A 14,185-nucleotide genomic window follows, 5' to 3' on the forward strand; every position below is an offset into this window, starting at 1 on the left:
ATTTGAAATTACCTCTTCTAATTAGAAAGAATAATTAAAATCTCAATATGCAATGAGGGTCTAAAAGTCTGAGACTACATTAAAATTTTAAGTTTGAATAAATAAACAAACAAAAAAACAAGTAAATAAATTATTTTTTTTTAATGTTCAAGAAAAAGTTCAATAAAACAAAAATTTATTTTTCATTTATGTATATTACCGTGAACAAGGAGAAGGACATTTTTATTTTATTTATTTTATTTAAAAATGTATCATATTGTCAATTTTCAGTGTGGTCTCAGACTTTTGAACCTCACATTATATTGAAATTTTAATTATTCCTTCTAAATGCTTTTAATATGAAATCTGATTAGATAAATCTTGGTTTATTTAGGTGTAAAACTTAAAAAATATACAGTATAATAAAATACATACATATAGTGTGTGTGTGTGTGTGTGTGTGTGTGTGTGTGTGTGTGTGTGTGTGTGTGTGGTGTATGTGTATGTGTGTGTGTGTGTGTGTGTGTGTGTGTGTGTGTGTGTGTGTTCTGTGTATGTTTATTATGAATATATAAATACACATACATACAGTAAATATTTTGAAAATATTTAAATGTATTTTCTTGTCTATATTTATACTCATATAATTTATATTATAAATAAATATATTTAATATATAAACATAACATTTTTCTGAAATATATACATGCATGTGTGTGTATTTATATATACATACGAAAAATACACAGTGCACAAACATATTATGCAAACAAAAACTTTTATTTTGGATGCGATTAATTGCGATTAATCGTTTGACAGCACTAATATATATATATATATATAACTCTAAATATAACTCTAGTTACAAGCAAAATCATTGATGAATTGTTGATAAACATGAACAGTTTTCAACCATTTAACAGAGCACAGAATCAAACAGTGAAGATCCTGGTATAAAACATTTTCTATGAACGATACAAGCAATACTACTTTAGAATGTGGAGTAAAGAAGGTGTCTTACAAGAAACAATCTTTACAGAAGCGTGCATTTCATGGTGTAAAAAGCTGCCTATAGGCAATTCACTCGTATTTTTAAAAAACGATTGTGTTCTGAAACCACTGAATACCTTGTACAGTCCACAGTATCAAACTGCAGAAAGTCAAAGGCCACATCACCACTAAACCTGCAAGTAAAGTTGGACATCAGTTTGAGTATAATCACTGAAACGTCATCTGTCAAAGGGTTTCCATCAAATTTCAGTTCTATTACAGACTTTAAAACCAAACAATAGCTACGCACTAAAATGATGATATCTTGCTTTAGTCGTGGTGTAACATTACACAGCAGTTTATTCATTTCCATCCATTTATCTCAATATCTGTTAATTAGGCCAAGAAGAGAAAAGCTAATGTTCAACATATGTTGTTTTTTAAATGTTATCACCTTGCGACTTTGCCCTCTTTTTAGGTTATTAACATAAAAAGTACTTGACATTCTGAAAGACAACTTCATTTTAGTTCTAATAGATCCCACCTGTCTCTCATGAATATTCATAACATTTTTTTTATTAGGAATTAATGAGTTGCAAGATACAGCTGGCATATCTAAACGCTTGACTTCCTTTAAATACCAGAAAGGTGACAGAGTCCATTTGCAGTTTCTGCAGTCGCTTCTGCCTCTGAAAAGTTATTTATATCTTTTTCTCATCTGATGCAAACGCAATAATGAGCAAATAAAACAAAAAACATTTTCCCATGACATTCATTGAAAATACTGTCATAATTACTTAAATGGCCTGCAGTTAATGCAGTTCAATTAATTCCTGCAACAACAAATTTACTCTATTTGAGGAGGAAAAAAAACTAATGTTATTTAGATGGCTATATAACTGTCAAAACCCCACACACTTTCATTTTCAAAAATCGTTTAGATCAAGATGATGCTTTCATAATTGATACTTTGCTAAATGCATTTCTGATTTATGCAGATCACACATATAGAATCTCAATCTCCACACTCAGTTTATGGGGAAAATAAACTGAGAGCAGAGAGCAGGAGCAGTTTTATCTCACTCCATCTATGCCAACATGATACACAACAATGCATGAAATATGCATTCATATTGATTTCACGCCCACTCTGAATGAATTAACCTATATCAGATCCATACTTTCAAGACGCACCAATATGCCCGGAAAAATATAAAATGATATTGGCTAAAATATGTAATTCGTATAAATAGTAACACTAACCTCCCTTTCACTATGTGTTCAATTCAACTTTCACTATGTGTGTATATGATGAAATATAGGGCCAAATGAGCTGCAGGACATCCCACACTGGGCTGTTGTGATCACACATCACTAGCAGTAGATATACCATCTGATCCTCCAAGGATCAAATGAAAGATTTCAAGCAGAGAAGTAAAGGATTTGCCTTCAGGACTATACATGGATATTTTAAAGGGATTGTGGACATCTCAATTCAAAGTTAAACATCAGATGCTGTCAGTGTATACATATACTATTCAAAAGGTACTGTTCAAAATAAAGTGTTATTTTTTTCTGAAAAGAAATAAGGACTTATTGAGCAAGGAAGGACTCATTCAATTTATTTAGAAATGACAACAATACAAAAGATTTCCAGCAGAGAATAAAAAAAAAAAAGGTAAGGTAAAAGGTAAAAAATAAAAAAATAAACTTTTTCTAGCAGTTTCAAAATAAATAAAATAAAAAATAAAATAAAAATAAATAAAATACAAAAATAAAAAAGGTAATCGCGGATTGTCAATCACAATATCTCACTTTTCTTCTCAGAAATGCAAGCTATGAAATAAAAAATATATAACTGTGACTTTTACTCTCACTATTCTGATTTTCTTCCCAGAATTATGAGTTGTATAGTGTATATACCCCATTTCAAATGTTTTACCCCAAAAGAAATGAATAGCAAAAATGTGTTTATAAAATTAAGATTCAAATGTCATAACTGGCCAAAAGCTATTTTACATAAGGGGGTATCACATGACCAACTGAATACTACTCATTCTCCCAAACGCTTTCATTTGTGCAATAAATTAAGATCATATATATGTAGCAAAACATGCCATTTTCATGTTTTAGATAATATAAATCAAACAATATTCAGACAGACAGAGAATATCTAAAACAAGTTCTTTCAGTGGAATTGCTCTGAACTGTCATTGACATGGATGGAAATGTTAATGGATAGCTCTCTCTTGCTTAGTGCAGTTTTAACAGTGTTTGTGACTAATACATTTAACTGAAATGTTTCTGCCTTGGTGTTATTGCATTAGAGGTCAATAGCCATTGATCACCTCAGGCTCAGTTATGGATCAGACATAAAGGAGAAATTAAATAAACGACCCATAAAACAGTAACACAGAGCAAACATCGACACGCAGCATGTAATTGATCCTAAAACGCTCCTGCAGATATGATCTGAATGTATATGTTGGTGCTATAAGCTGAATTGAATTTTAAGTTGAAGTTTATTGACCGAATACGGTTTGACTTAATTTGGAGTGCGAACTGAACACCCACAAGCAAGTCAGCACTTAAACCCAGCAGTTCAAATCAGTACGAGACCCTGACTCATCAACTAAGGGTCGTTTTAGAGTGGTGTAAACACAGCTTTATTGGTTTTATTCCATCAGTTTTGCTTCATTACACCCTCCCAAGCACTCGATACCCTCATATATGATTAAACCCTCTCCCCCATCAGTAACCACATACTGAGAGCCAATTCAGTGTCCCACCCTCTCAAAGTGCTCTAACAATCAGAATATTTACGAATGCAGCTCTTTACAAACTGCATGGAACTGATGCTTATTTAGACAATAGCCTAGTGGTTGATGATTACGTTCGGAGTAAACAATGAATATTCATCACGCTAGTAATCACTGACCATGTTTACAAGCACATCATTTTCCATTATTCTGAAAAAGAGACACACATACATCGCAGCTCACTGTAAAAAGTGATAAGTTGACTTAACTTAAAATAATAATAAAAAATAAAAAAAGTTAAGTGAACTTGACAATTCACTTAACTTATTTTTTTTAATTATCATTTACTTAAAAATTTTAAGGCAACGGGTTTCCTCGATTTTTTTAAATTAAGTCAACTTATCACTTTTTACAGTGTATAGGAATATTCCTGTATATACAGGTGCTGGTCATATAATTAGAATATCATCAAAAAGTTGATTTATTTCACTAATTCCATTCAAAAAGTGAAACTTGTATATTATATTCATTCATTACACACAGACTGATATATTTCAAATGTTTACTTTTTTTAATTTTGATGATTAGAGCTTACAGCTCATGAAAGTCAAAAATCAGTATCTCAAAATATTAGAATATTACTTAAGACCAATACAAAGAAAGGATTTTTAGAAATCTTGGCCAACTGAAAAGTATGAAAATGAAAAGTATGAGCATGTACAGCACTCAATGTCACTGCAGCAATGCGGCGTGGCATGGAGTCGATCAGTCTGTGGCACTGCTCAGGTGTTATGAGAGCCCAGGTTGCTCTGATAGTGGCCTTCAGCTCTTCTGCATTGTTGGGTCTGGTGTCTCTCATCTTCCTCTTGACAATACCCCATAGATTCTCTATGGGGCTCAGGTCAGGCGAGTTTGCTGGCCAATCAAGCACGGTAACACTATGGTCATTGAACCAGCTTTTGGTACCTTTGGCAGTGTGGGCAGGTGCCAAGTCCTGCTGGAAAATGGAATCAGCATCTCCATAAAGCTTGTCAACAGAAGGAAGCATGAAGTGCTCTAAAATTTCCTGGTAGATGGCTGCGTTGACTGTGGACTTCAGAAAACACAGTGGACCAACACCAGCAGATGACATGGCAGCCCAAATCATCACTGACTGTGGAAACTTCACACTGGACTTCAAGCAACATGGATTCTGTGCCTCTCCACTCTTCCTCCAGACTCTGGGACCCTGATTTCCAAATGAAATGTAAAATTTACTTTCATCTGAAAAGAGGACTTTGGACCACTGAGCAACAGAGTCCAGTTCTTTTTCTCCACAGCCCAGGTAAGATGCTTCTGACGTTGTCTCTGGTTCAGAAGTGGCTTGGTAGCCCTTTTCCTGAAGACGTCTGAGTGTGGTGACTCTTGATGCACTGACTCCAGCTTCAGTTCTCTCCTTGTGAAGCTCTCCCAAGTGTCTGAATCAGCTTTGCTTGACTGTATTCTCAAGCTTGCGGTCATCCCTGTTGCTTGTGCACCTTTTCCTACCCAAATTCTTCCTTCCAGTCAACTTTGCATTTAATATGCTTTGATACAGCACTCTGTAAACAGCCACACCTTTCAGTAATGACCTTCTGTGACTTACCCTCTTTGTGGAGGGTGTCAATGTTCGTCTTCTGGATCATTGCCAAGTCAGCAGTCTTCCCCATTATTGTGGTTTCAAAGAACAAGAGATACCCAGAATTTATACTGTAGGGATGGTCATTTATTCAAACTCAAATGTAAATATTCTAATATTTTGAAATACTGATTTTTGACTTTCATGAGCTGTAAGCTCTAATCATCAAAATTAAAAGAAATAAACATTTGAAATATGTCAGTCTGTGTGTAATGAATGAATATAATATACAAGTTTCACTTTCTGAATGGAATTAGTGAAATAAATAAATCAACTTTTTGATGATATTCTAATTATATGACCAGCACCTGTACATTAAGAAATGCACATATCATGACAACTTCATAAATAAATAAATGGTATTGGTTATTAAAACGTTGCAAATCATGAATAAATAAATGTAATAAAAAAATATTTTATTATTTTGTATTTAATCATTTTTAATAGTTATGTTATTCTGTTACTATTGTTATTATTATTATTATGCACATTTATCAATACAAGAACACTAGAATAACCCAATTAAGCCAATAATGTGGGGATACTTTTTTTTTTTTTTTTTTTTACAAAAAAGAACAAATTAATCATAATAATTTGTGCATCACGAAACACTGGCATAACTCAATTAAGTAATACTGTTGATAATTTTTCTACAAAAAAAATAAAATAAATGTATACATATAAGCAAATATTCTCAGTAGACTTAATTCACAGTTTGATCACAGTTACACTGTAAAACACAACAGTGAAATTAACTAAATAAAAGTATTTAATTTCACTTATAGTCTATTTGCTATAAATACATTAGCACATGTAAATGTTAATGCAATTCAATTGAGTTATCTTTGTCAATATTTCAATTTAATTGCAATTTAAAAATTTTGTGTAGAAACATTTAAAATTCCACTTGCTTAATATTTAAGAAAACTTAAAAAAAAAAAATCAATGTACTCAATTAATTTTTTAATAGGGTTACAGTGAATAAATTTTGACTCAAACTGTGAGAATGATAGTCAAACCCTCTCTGATGTTGGCAAATCAATAAAATACTGTAAAGACCGTCTAGGTGTCTACTAAACAAATCATCTGTCAAGACTCTACATCTGTTAACGACTTTTACCTCATACAAAAACATGGATACAGCGGTGAGTTTAAGATGAGTTATCAATATTTTTGAAGAGATAAACTGCAACGTTGAAATGTTATATTTCAGTTCAGTTTGTCATCTTTTATGAGGGCACTAGCATACAGATGTCCTCAAAGCTAACACACATGGACTAAAAGAGTCTAAGAGTCACGTACACTCAGAGGTCCTGCTGTTCAGAGTCTTACTCAAAGACTGTAGATTGTGAAAAGGCTGATCTGAGTCCTAAAAAGGTTTTAAAATACGTTTAAGAACAGCATGGGGTGACGAAGTACTGAGCTTAAAGCTGACAGCTAGTAACAGAATGAATCAGAATCAGAATGAGCTTTATTGCCAGGTATGTTTACACATATGAGGAATTTGTTTTCGTGACAGAAGCTTCCACCGTGCAACAGAATGACAGCGACAGAACAAAAAAACACAAATAATAAAAAGAAGAATTAAAAAATAGAACAAGTAAATAAGGAATAACAATATGCAAATTGACAATTGTATGTACAGGTATATTACAATAGACAGTTGTATGTACAGGTATATTGTGTGCAAACTGAAATGTAGACTAAGTATGTGTGTTAGATAAATAAGTGTATAAGTGTATAAATAGTGTGTGTTCCACAAATATTGTCAAGTGTTCATGAGATGGATTGGCTGAGGAAAGAAACCGTTCAGAGCTCTGCAGCGTCGACCAGACGGCAGCAGTTCAAAGAGGGAGTGTGCTGGATGTGAGGGGTCCAGAGTGATTTTGCCAGCCCTTTTGCTCACTCTGGATGAGTACAGTTCTTGGAGAGTGGAGAGGGTTGTACCAATGATTCACTCAGCAGTCTGGACTACCCTCTGTAGTCTTCTGAGGTCGGATTTGGTAGCTGAGCTGAACCAGACAGTTATTGAAGTGCAGAGGACGGATTCAATGATGGTGGAGTAGAACTGTTTCAGCAGCTCCTGTAGCAGGTTGAACTTCCTCAGCTGGCGAAGGAAGTACAACCTCTGCTGGGCCTTTTTAACAATGGAGTCTATGTCTGCAGTCACAGTGCTGTTTATGATGGTGAGTGGGGGGGAGCAGGGGGGTTTCTCCTGAAGTCCACGATCATCTCCACTGTTTTGAGTGTGTTGAGCTCCAGGTTGTTAAGACTGCACCAGACAGCCAGCTCTTTAACCTCCTGTCTGTAGGCAGACTCGTCACCGTCCTGAATGAAGCCGATAAGTGTGGTGTCATCTGCAAACTTCAGGAGCTTGACCGAGGGGTCTTTAGATGTGCAGTTGTTGGTGTAGAGGGAGAAGAGCAGTGGGGAGAGAACGTAGCCCTGAGGAGCTCCAGTGCTGATTGTACGGGTGTTGGATGTGTATTTTCCCAGCCTCACTAGCTGCTGCCTGTCTGTCAAGAAGCTGGTGATCCACTGACAGACGGAGGTGGGGACGGAGAGCTGAGTTAGTTTGGGCAGGTGGAGGTTAGTGTTAAAGGCCGAGCTGAAGTCCACAAACAGGATCCTCACATAAGTCCCTGGTCTGTCTAGATGTTGCAGAACATAATTCAGTCCCACGTTGACTGCATCATCCACAGACCTGTTTGCTCTGTAGGCAAACCGAAGAGGATCCAGTACACTGTAAAAAATGATATGATGAAAAAGTCATGACAACTTATATTTTAAAGATACTTTAACTCATAAAAATAATTTAAGCAATTTCAGCTTTTTTATATAAGTTATACTAGATTCAACTTGATTTTTTAAGTCAGTTTAATGTTATTGAAATTCAAGGAGACCAATTTAATTCAATGAACTTAACATTTTAAGTTCTAACTTATTGGCACTAACCGGCCAGATCTCTGAATGGATTAATGCGCAAGAGTCAAATTTGTACATGAAATTCAATATCAGAGTCCTTTCCACCAAGAAAAAAACGTATTCAGCAAATCTAGACATTAGACTCATGTTTAATACATAAAGACATCCATGGATCGCGGAAGCGGGGGGGGCCGCCCGGGCCTGGGCCCGGGTAACTTTTGGGTCTGGTGCAAATTATGACATACAAAAATACATAGGCTACAGGCTCATATTGATCACTCATTAAAAGATCGCGATCTCGATTCAAACACACTCAATCTTATTGCTATGTCGATGAGATCATGTCTATTAAACTATTGAAATCACAATCACATCAGAATATTTAAACCTGCTTTCGCGCCGCCGCTGATCCAGAGAGAGCAGCGCTGAAAATAAACTTTATGTTTGAAACAGCTTTACAAACAGTCTACACAGTAGGCTACATTTCTGTGTTGCAAACATTAAATAATAATGAAAGTATTGGGATAAATGTTTATAGTCCGGATAGACTCTGATGTTGCGGCAGCCGCGTTCAAAATGAGAAACTAACCTTTGGTACTGATGTTAAGCTTCAAATGATTGTAATGGGCGGCGCTAGGGCTAGCTGGTGCTCCAGCACCCCTAAAAAGACCATAGTTTAAGAAAGATTAAATAATACAATAACATTTGTCTACTTACACATGCATAACTCGTGCAATGAAATACTACGTGACGTGATTTTCAGTCGCACATTTCGTAATGTCACAGCATTTTATTTAAAAAACGGATCGGTTCCTTGTGCCAAGTAGGCTAGGCAGCCCCCGACAGATTTTTCTAGTAAACTAGTCGAACGTTTATATTAAATAGATTAATATAATAACCTTTCTAACCGGTTTCTAATATTAAAATGTAGACTAGGATGTAAAATGTACAATCTTACACACTTTATTTAGTACAATAACAGGGATTTGGTACATTTATAATGCAATATAATGCCACTTCTAATCCATTGTACCAGTGTGCGAAGTCAACACTAAAGTAAGCATATTTTTAACATTTTTATCAACCGTGCATACAAACTAGGATAATATAAGTGAGCTATCTAGAGGTAGACGACGCCAGAGCTGTTTTCTATTACGTTACGTATAGTTTTGTCAGTAAATTTACATTTTACACCATCCATCTTAATTTTTTTTTAGGCAGCTCAGATCATTAATGTGTTATGAGGCTGTTGTGTAGGAAATATTGTTGCTTGTGTGTGTTGTTTACAAGTAAATTTAAGTTACATAATTGTTTGTCTCTTTTTACAAGCACACATTTGTCTGAGAGTGAGACTTGATGAAGGGTAAGTTTTGCATTTCTGTACCAATTAAAGAGTAGGCTATAAACTATATCTTAAGATAAGTCAAAATTTAAACCACTTTAAAGGGATTTTTCTCTACATTATTATTTTTCTCTTTTTACAGGCACACATTGTTTGACTGGGAGTCTGAGACTTGATGAAGGGTAAGTTTTGCATTTCTATAAATAAAGTGTATAAACTATATCTTATTAAGATGAGCCAATGTTGAATGACTTTTTCCTACATTTCATATATCATAAAAAGGCTGAGTTCGATTGGTCTCCGGTCATGGGCTGGAAGATGTAGGAGCGAGGAAACGAGGAAGCATTTGTCGCTGTGATTGGAGCTGCAGATCCACCGGTCAGTGTGGTTTGGCCTGTTAAAGAGATGAGAATTAAAAAATGAAAATTCTGTCATTAATTACTCACTCATGTCGTTCCACACCTGTAAGACCTTTATTCAGAATCAGAATCAGAATTAGCTTTATTCGCCAGGTGTGTGCAAACACACAAGGAATTTGTTGTGGTTTTTTTAAGGTGCTCCTGGTACATAAATATATACATACATACATACATACACATCTGACATGAGAACAGAAAAAACATTTAAATAGTAAGACTTAACAATAGATATTATTATTATTATTATTAAGTATGAATCTGGAGCAGTAGATTTATGTACAGATTTGTGCATTATTTACTCTATATACAGCTGTATAAATAAACAGATATGTATATGTATTTACATAATACTTGAGAAAGAGGCAATAATTAAAGATGGAGAATGAATTACAGAACACAGGTAATGATCCATGTGTTAGCTATTTAAGCTGGAGATGGCATGGGGGAAAAAATGTTTTTATGCCTAGATGTTCTAGTGCACAGAGATCTGTAACGTCTGCCTGAAGGGAGAAGTGCAAACAGGTTGTGTCCGGGGTGAGAGGGGTCTTTGATGATGTTACCTGCCCGTTTCTTCACTCTGGAGTTGTACAAGTCCTGAAGGCTGGGCAGGTGCACACCAATGATCTTTTCTGCTGTCCTAACAGTCCGTTGAAGTCTTCTTAAATCTGATTTGCTGGCTGACCCAAACCAGACAGTTATAGAGGAGCACAGAACCGACTCAATAACAGCTGAATAAAACAGTTTCAGCTGCTCCTGTGGCAGGTTGAACTTTTTCAGCTGACGAAGGAAGTACAACCTCTTTGTACAACCTTATTGATTCTCAGAGCACAAATGAAAATATTTTTGATGAAATCCGATGGCTTTCTGTCCCTCCATTGGCAGCAACTTAACTACCATGTTCAAGGTCCAGAACGGTAGAAAAGACATAATTAAAGTAATCCATGTGACTCCAGTAGTTTAACCTCAGTTTTATGAAGCAACTTAAGTGTTTTGTTTGAGCAAAAAACATACTTTACCAATTTATTTACAAAAATATTGATCTGCAACACACACTCACCACGGCGCATACGTGTTCACGCAAGAGTTGACATTGTAGTGTGAACAAGCTTTAGATAATATTGTAAATAAAGTGGTAAATTTTTTTTTTTTTTTTTTTTTTGCGTAAACAAAGCACTTGCGTTGCTTCATAAAATTGAGGTTAAACCACAGGAGTCACATGGATTACTTTAATGATGTCTTTATACTGTTCTGGACCTTGAATGAGTAAGTTACTTTGCTGCCAATGGAGGGTCAGAAAGCTCTCAGATTTCATCAAAACTATGAAATTTGAAATTATATGAGGGTGAGTATTTGATGACAGAATTAAAATTTTGGGTTGAACTAATAACCATTTAATAACATTGTACATGTAACTCCACACAGTTTTTGTTTTGTCTGCTTCCACCTCATCGCTTTCATTTATAGTCGTCGGAAATCCAAACCGTTACCACACCTCTGATTTGACTGGTCAACAACAATCTACCCTGCCGCTTCAGCAGCCGTTGCTGTTTAAAATGTGTATCGTGATTTGTGTAACGTCTCAATTGACTTGAATCATCACACATTTGCATCGGTTTTCAGTAGAGTACAAACTTTAAACCAGAAATGTCCAAACTCGGTCCTGGAGTTTAGCTACAACTTGCCACAACTCACCTGCCTTGGGTGCCCAGTAAGACCTTAGTTAACTGATTCAGATGTGCAGGACAGTGACCCTCAGAGCAGGTTTGGACACCCCTGCTTTAAACCATCACTTTTTTGTTATTCAAAATATTGAATGTGTTTTTGAATCAAAGTATCTGTGTATATTGAAGTTTATCAGTGTATAGAGTATATAGAATAACCAACTGTTAGTAATTTTTACTTTACCTATTTTCTGATTTTAAAGGCTCATGGTGAGATACTTCATACACTCAAGAAGGGCATGCAAGCTGGCCTCCTAATATGAAGACTACGATGGTGCACTGCAGGACACCTTTCTCCTTTTAAATTATTAAAAAAAAGGGCTGTAATGGACATGTTTTTTTCCAAGCTTGTCTCAGTGGTTAGGTATGAGTATATTTTCAACTTTGTTTGACAGTTTCCTGCAGTTTTTTGCTACTTTTGTGCCCTTGTTGTATACAGTACATTTACTGGCATTCACACATTAGCATGCACAAGCAGGTTGTTTTAACCTGTTTGTAAACACTGCAAGAAAAATAAATGTTGTTTCAAACAAATATAGTATTTTTTTTTTTTATCTGCGTTTAAAATAAAGTTTCCATTATCATAACTTGAAAATTAATGTTAACTTTTTAAACTTAATTTAATAAGTTGAAACAGCAAATATTGGAAAGTCAAATGAACTTAAATAAAGCAACTCAGCAGTAGGCAAGATTTAAAATCATGAGTTGATATGACTTGTGCTTTTAAGTTGATATAACTTAAAATTTTAAGGCAGCCACAAAACTTAAATTTTTAAGTTGAAATGGGTGAAAACTTCAGATGTGTAGTAGAACTCATTCAGATCATCTGCCAGTTGTTGATTCTCCACAGTTAATCAACAACATAACCAGATGGATTCTGGTAGGAAGTCAACACGGTGCAGATGAAGAAGGCATTTAAAATCTAATTTCTTAAGAGAATTATTGCTGTAATAAAAATATATGTTATAAAATACATGTTTCTGTGAATAAAATGCCAAATGAATTATAACAGTAAAAAACAACCTTCATATTACAATGTTTAGAAATGGAGCAATATCTTCCTAATAAGGTTAATTACAAGTGTGAGTATCTGTTTTTATAACATGGTCACTATTGCTTTGTCTTTTATTACAGATAGTTTGATATGTACTGAGTATTTGTGTGTTTTTAACTTAAATCACAGCAGCGTTCATCTGTGAAGGACATAGGCTGTCAAACATACACAAGTGTTAGCCAATCATAGCAGCAGGCGTTTGCTTCCTAGTCTACAATCCGCCACGCCTATTCAAACAGAGCGTTCTGATGAGGGGGGTTAAAAACAGGACAGGAAATAGTTTATTACTTCTAAGTTATGATGTTTTTTGATGTGAAAATCTTGATAACATTATAAATGGACCTCAGAGAGCAGTACAAAATAAAAAACAAAGGGTCCATGACCCCTTTAACGTCCTGCAGTCAATAAATCTATCCCTTAAAACTCATCTTTGATAATCAAAATGATATATTTAAACTTTTTTTCCCATGAAAGTTATTTCTTAATTTCTTACAATGCCTTGAACAAAACTCTACACCCTTACCTCACTGAGTATACGTGAATCCATAAATATGCTAATTAGTCCCCGCCTCCACCTAATCACAGAAGCTCGGACCTGTTCAACTTTCACTCAGTTATAATCACTAAAAAGCTGTCACTCATCTTCAGAAAGTTATCACAAAGTTCCGTTATAATACGATCGTTAATGAATCTCTTATTTACTCATAATTGTCAACACTTATGATTCGCAAGCGTGCAGAACTGAGTCAGGCCTGAACAAAAGCTCCAGCATTTTGAGCTCTGAGTGGATTCTGACTAACTTAAACGCCTCTGATTGCCAACAGCATTCAAGAAATCAACAAATGTGTCTGTGATTGGCTACACTGCAAATACACATTGTAAATAGAAATCTTGGTCAGACTTTATTTTAAGGTCCAATTCTCACTATTAACAAACCATTAACTATGACTTTTGCCTCAAACTCCAAATTTGCTGCTTATTAAGAGTTGTTCAATTCACATATTGGGTAGGATTAGGGATGTCAAATATAGTCATGCAGAATATGTTCTTTATAAGTACTAATAAACAGTCAATATGTTAATAACAGGCAACTAGTTAATAATGAGTATTGGCCCCTAAACTAAAGTGTGTTGACTGATAAAGTTGCACATGGAAATTTCTCCACGGGGCTCTTTAACTTTTAAAGTCCACAACAAAGTAATGCATAAAAATGCATGTCCTCTACCTCATACTCAAACTAACAACATATTACACATAACCAAACGAATGAACATGTACAGCTGCCGCTTCCTTCAGCATCTCTTAACAGCCTTTAAAAGTATCATAAAATCCTCAGCTG

The sequence above is a fragment of the Onychostoma macrolepis genome, chromosome 13, assembly GCF_012432095.1.
Source record: "Onychostoma macrolepis isolate SWU-2019 chromosome 13, ASM1243209v1, whole genome shotgun sequence".
NCBI lineage: Eukaryota > Metazoa > Chordata > Actinopteri > Cypriniformes > Cyprinidae > Onychostoma > Onychostoma macrolepis.